The sequence below is a fragment of the Trachymyrmex cornetzi genome, unplaced genomic scaffold (genome assembly GCF_001594075.2).
Source record: "Trachymyrmex cornetzi isolate Tcor2-1 unplaced genomic scaffold, Tcor1.1 scaffold325, whole genome shotgun sequence".
In the NCBI taxonomy this organism is placed as follows: domain Eukaryota; kingdom Metazoa; phylum Arthropoda; class Insecta; order Hymenoptera; family Formicidae; genus Trachymyrmex; species Trachymyrmex cornetzi.
The window spans coordinates 1,333,549-1,340,050 of NW_017297951.1; the positions used below are offsets into that span (position 1 = coordinate 1,333,549).

Genomic DNA, 6,502 nt, shown 5'->3' on the forward strand with positions numbered 1-6,502 from the left:
TGTATGTATTATATATATATATATATATATATATATAAATTGCATAATTTAAAGCACCTAATTATTGTACTGACCTCAGAATAATATTTTTAATAAAATTCGAAAACTAATTTAAGTATTAAACAAAAGTAATAATAATAGGCTCAAGAGATTAAATCTAATGATATGTATAACGCTAATATGAACCAACACAAGGTATTAGTATGTGATATACAAAACTTCATTAAGCAATTGCGGTATATGTTTAGACCCTCGTTTCGGGTCCTCTTTGATACATAAATTAATAACTCAAAAACAATTAATTATCAGAAAAATAACATTATGACAACTGTGTCCAATCTTAACGGAAAGTTGTACATCAAATTAACAGACTTGCTATAGAATACAAATAAAATATTTTATTATTTTAACAGAGTCATGTTTTAAGGTAATTTAAGTCACATGTAATGTTGAATCAGAAAAATATGGGATTACCACCTATTCCATTATTGCATTAAAATTTTACTGTGTGTGAACAAAATTAGTTAAATATTAATTACTATTACTATTATTAAAGTTATTAAAAAAAATTATTAAAAAGAATTAAAACTTACATAGCGATCCAATCAGCAGACAATGTTTTTAAAAATAATGGGTTAAGGGGATGTTAAATCGAATACCCGACTCGATCAAGATCGATAGTATAGACTTTTTTAGTTCCAAATGCGATAATAGTGGTGACATTTGATTTAGTTTGATTTAGTTTTTACATTATATAATATATATATCATTCTATCTTACTCAAACGCATACATCTGTTCTTATCTAACATATGACAGCACCATCTATCGTAAGACCGTGCAACTACTGCTACACGGAATTTCGGCTCTGTTGACAGTCCCAGTCTTCGCAAAACACCTGTATACACGTATTTTCTATTCGGTGGAAATATTTCTTTTCTAAACTTTCAATCTTAGTTCTACAAACTCGGTATTCTTCGTTTCAATAATGTGACCTCAACTGTACGCTTATTTTCAAGATATGGACTCTAATAGCGATTTTGGCTGGGATGCACTAGTATGGACTGGTACATATAAAGACCATTGTACAATAAATAGCGATTTCGGCTGAGATGCACTAGTGCACATAAAACTGTCATACACAATTGCCGTAAAAATGTATTAAAAACAGATTAAATCGTATGATCCCCAATATATTTTATTGTACTGTTAATAAAATGTGTATTTGATAATTTCCATTTCGTTTTTGCGCTCATAGTGATTTCGGCTAGGACGCACCGACTACACATTTCGGGTGTCGGTGCAACTGGTATATTCGGCTGGTTAAATGGTGCAGTTCCTCGCCAGTGTCACATGAGGCCTGTTCTTTTTGGCTGAACTTTTGCACCAGTTCATCTTTCTTCCTCTTCTTTCCTCCTGGAGAGAAAAGGAAGAAAGATGAACTGGTGCAAAAATTCAACCAAAAAGAACAGGCTTATGTTCGTCTGAACTCGGTACACCACGCAAGTGTACACAAAGTGGCCCCGACAAATTTGTTGGGGCCAGTTGATATAATTGTCGGGCTTGGTGCTTTCATGAGACACTGAAAAGCAGCGTGTGTGTAATCACGTGGTATTAATTTTGTCGCTAGTGTCTGATTTTGGGTACGGTCTACTTGATGCTTCGAAACTTTTATTTGAAGAAAGAAAATAAGTAATTATAAGGTTCCGTATGTATAAAACAATATGACAATCAAAAAGGGCATAGAATCAATATTTAAACAAACAATTTTAATTAAATTAGAATCATAAAGTTAACAAACGTTTCGACTCCGATCGGGTCATTTTCAATGTTACAAAGGTAAATCATAAATAAAAGTACAACTATACAATGTTAAATAAATGAAAAAACCATAACTATAACAATTCGTTAAATTGCCAGCAAATTCTTGTCTTTACTATATAAAAAATATCCTTAATCTTTAATTACAGTTACATCTTAAATAAAAATGAATATGGTTAAATAATAACGTTTCATAAAATCGTAAGCGTAATCTTATCGTTGAAATAAAAAGCGTAAGTTATCCATTTGATATTTTAATCTAAGTTGCGAATGAAATCGTATCTGAGAAAGAACAATTCAAAACTTGGGATCTAAGGTTATATAATATATAAAGAATATTGTCCATAATGTGTAACACAAAGTCATTTACCTTGTCGGTGAAATATAATTACACAATAAATGTGTCAGTAAAATATAAAAAAATCCAATAATGCGTCAGTGAGATGTAAAAAATCCAGAAATGTGTTATAATTTTGCGTGTAACTATATGTTATAACTTTATTAAAAATGTAAAATATTTTGTACTGATGTACGCGACATACTCTTGATCAAGTCAAATAATGTAATGTAACGGCAGAATGTCAGGAGAGGACAAGAAACCGTGATAAAATTAAGAAATGGAAAGGGAATGTATCATGTTAGTATATGTATGTGTCAAGCAATGACTCTGTATCCGTTTATCTGTTTATACCGTGTGTTTGCTTCTTAATGTGAACCATCTCAGAAATTAATCTTTTTCTATAAGAAGGTTCTATATCTAATATTTTCACGCTATTCCATTTAAAATCTTGATTCGTTTCAATTCTGTGATTCGTTATTACAGATGGAGATCTTGAGAATTTGTTAATGTCAGAAACATGTTGGTGTACTCTTGTTTTTAATTGTCTCATTGGATTACATTATTTGACTTGATCAAGAGTGTGTCGCGTATATCAGTGCAAAATATTTTAAAGTTACAACATATAGTTACAACGCAAAATTATAACACATTTCTGGATTTTTACATCTCACTGACGCATTATTGGATTTTTTTACATTTCACTGACACATTATCGTGTAATTATATTTCACCGACAAGATACGATTTCATTCGCAACTTAGATTAAAATATCAAATGGACAACTTACGCTTTTTATTTCAACGACAAGATTATGCTTACGATTTTATGAAACGTTATTATTTAACCATATTCATTTTTATTTAAGATGTAACTGTAATTAAAGATTAAGGATATTTTTTATATAGTAAAGACAAGAATTTGCTGGCAATTTAACGAATTGTTATAGTTATGGTTTTTTCATTTATTTAACATTGTATAGTTGTACTTTTATTTATGATTTACCTTTGTAACATTGAAAATGACCCGATCGGAGTCGAAACGTTTGTTAACTTTATGATTCTAATTTAATTAAAATTGTTTGTTTAAATATTGGTTCTACGCCCTTTTTGATTGTCATATTGTTTTATACATACGGAACCTTATAATTATACATGAAGTAAGAAGTAAGAGTAAGAAATTAACCAATTACAATCGATTATTCTTCTCAGATTTGATTGTAATTGATCAATTTTTTACTCTTCTTACTTCATGTATTGTAGACGACGGTTAAGTATTTGCGCAACGTCCGTTCCATCAGAAAGATTATTCTCTACAGCAGGATTAATTATAACAAAACATAGAAATAGATTATGCGAGGAATCAGCGAAATCCCTACTTTGTTTAAATTCATGTTCAATATCTAAAATTTTATTTGGCGAATAATAATTATAATTGGCGCAATAAAGTGTTTGAATAATAAAAAAATGTGATTCGTGTGTTATTTGATTTAGAATTAGTATTATATTAGATATAGTTTAATGTGATCTAGGCTTTATTGCACACATTTGATATTATTAATCATGTTTGTATTATTTGTTTAGGAAAACAATTACAGTAATTCCGTAGGTATATACGGTGTACATCATTTTATGTTGTGGCATATGATTGCGCTACTATTACATTGACAAATCGATTCAACTGACAGTAGTTTTATTTTACTCACTCCTATTTTTTCTGATTTCTGCGCCATAAATCCTATATAATTTCTATAATTTTTCGAGACACGAGATTTTCAAGAATCTCGAGTCTAAAATCTTGTCTTGTCTTTAAACTCTCCGCGCAAATCTCGTTTCGATCTCGTCTTGAAATTCGGGACGAGACAAGACAAGATTCTCGAAATCTCGAATCTTGCGACATCCCTACTCACTGTTTCATCGGACATTATTCGACGCGTTTTTGCATGAAATGAAAGAATCTGGCAAAAAAAGCGTCGCTCTGCCTTATGATCTAAGATATTAAGCGTTAAAGTTGATGACTACTGAGGTTAGGAAATCTGTCACAGAGGCAAAATGAGGTCTATAATTGTATGAGTGATTTATGTTCCACATGGGTTTCGACTTCTTTAATGTAATTTTTAATTTTCGCTCTACCTTTTTTTATGTTCTATCAATATTAATTCGTCATCGTCACTTGATAACGATAATGTCAAAAATTTCATGAGCATACATAAATCACTCATGATAAACTTAGAATTGACGCTACAAGGATATCAATTTTCAGACAAAGGCTATGCCTGGCTAGAGTCCCTATACTATAAATATATATAATATATTTATATATATATGTTTACATATGTAAAATATGTAAAATATATTAAAATTTTCAACATTTTTGAAAAAATTTTACATAGGCGATTAATGATCTCCTATTTACTAGTGATCGGTACATTAGTGAAGCTACATTGGACGCGCATGCGTCAGAAATCCGGCCCATCTAAAGTCTTGTGTCCACGATGCTAGAAATCGGTCCGAGACCTCGGATGAAGAAAGAATTGACCAATCGCAATGGTCATGTGATAAAATTATTCAAATGTGATTTGTTAATTTTTTCTCTGTCCGAGATCTCGGACCGATTTCTAGCATCGTGGACACAAGGCTTTACAACACTGCCCGAAATGTGCAGTCGGTGCGTCCCAGCCGAAATCACTATGAGTGTAAAAACGAAATGGAAATTATTAAATACATGTTTTATTGACAATATAATAAAATATATTGGGGATTGTACGATTTAATCTGTTTTTAATACATATTTTTACGGCAATTGTGTATGACAGTTTTATGTGCACTAGTGCATCCCAGCCGAAATCACTATAAAAAAACGTTTATTTTAACGTTTGAAGAAACATTTTTTTAACGTTAAAAAAATGTTTATTTAACGTTTGAAGAAACGTTTTTTAACGTTAAAAAAACGTTTTTTAATGTTAAAATTATTTAAACCAAATAAAAAAAAATAGCAGACACAATGTAGAATCTTTTTTTAATTTACTTTTTCATCAACGGTGTCTGCAACCTTAGACAACTAATTTTATTAATAAATTCTAATTTTTAATTATAATATATTTTAATCTTTTTCACTTACCGGCTGAGTTTTAAACCTAGGATCTCGGTGTCATGAGTCTCATACTTTATCCATTACGCCATTTATAATTGTCGATACACATAGTTCTTATTGTCCATATATGGTACACTTGACGCAATTATATTGTGTTGTTAACTTATCTTTCGTGATTATATTTTATTATTCCGACACATATTTTATTAATTTAAGTTTTAAAAAGTAATGACATTTTTTACACATCTATAATAAATGTCAGATAACCGTTAAATCAACATTTAAAAAACAGTTAATAAACATTAAATAAATATTTCTTTAAATCATTATTTCAAACAAATAATTAATGTGAAATGAACATTTACTAAACGTCAAATTAACGTAAAATAAATGTTTCTTATCACCACATTTTAAATGAATAAATAATGTAAAATAAACATTTTATAAACGTAAAAGAACCGTTTAAAAAATGTTTTCTCAAATCATCATTTCAAATGAATAATGAATGTAAAATAAACATTTAATAAACGTCAAATTAATGTGAAATAAATGTTTCTTATCACCACATTTTAAATGAATAAATAATGTAAAATAAACGTTTTATAAACGTTAAAAAATGTTTAAAAAATGTTTTTTTAAACCATTATTTTAAATGAACAATGAATGTAAAATAAACATGTAATAAACGTTAAATAAATGTTTAAGAAATATTTTTTAACCATTATTTCAAATAAATAATTAATGTTAAATAAACGTTTAATAAACATTAAATAAACGTTTGAAAAATGTTTTTTCAAACATTTATTTCAAATGAAATGTTATAATATAAAATAAACGTTTAATAAACGTTAAATAAACGTTAAATTAATGAATTTTGAAAACAAATCGTAAAAAATATAAAATTAATGAAAAATAAACGTTTAAAAAACATTTTAAAAACATTGTCTGCTGATTGGGGAGTATGAAAACGATGTTAACAGTTCAAACGCTCGACGGATAATTAGACGTTAAAACAGATAAAATCACATTTGAAAAACAAAGTACGCAATCGTAAAAAAACTCGACGATAATAAAATTGGGATTAAATTTTCATGTAATAAGAAGGAGGAAGCACTACGTCTTTTTAAATAAATTCTCATATAGCGTGCCAAGAGATAAAGTATCATTTTGTAAATACCATGTTTTTGTTTTTTATGTAAATCCATGTTTTTATTTTTTTATGTAAATTTTTTATGTAAAGAAATATTTATTT

The 6,502-nt window shown here is 28.6% G+C and overlaps 1 protein-coding gene across 1 annotated transcript in view; it reads right to left on the reverse strand.

The window, feature by feature from the left end:
• Window positions 1-6,240, reverse strand: part of LOC108762908 (UDP-glucuronosyltransferase 2B31) — a 25,842-nt gene extending 19,602 nt beyond the window's left edge. Inside the window, exon 1 of the mRNA XM_018510163.1 lies at window positions 6,206-6,240. The gene's annotated coding sequence lies outside the window, so the exon portion shown is untranslated. The remainder of the gene's footprint in view (window positions 1-6,205) is intronic.
• Window positions 6,241-6,502: the final 262 nt, after the last annotated feature.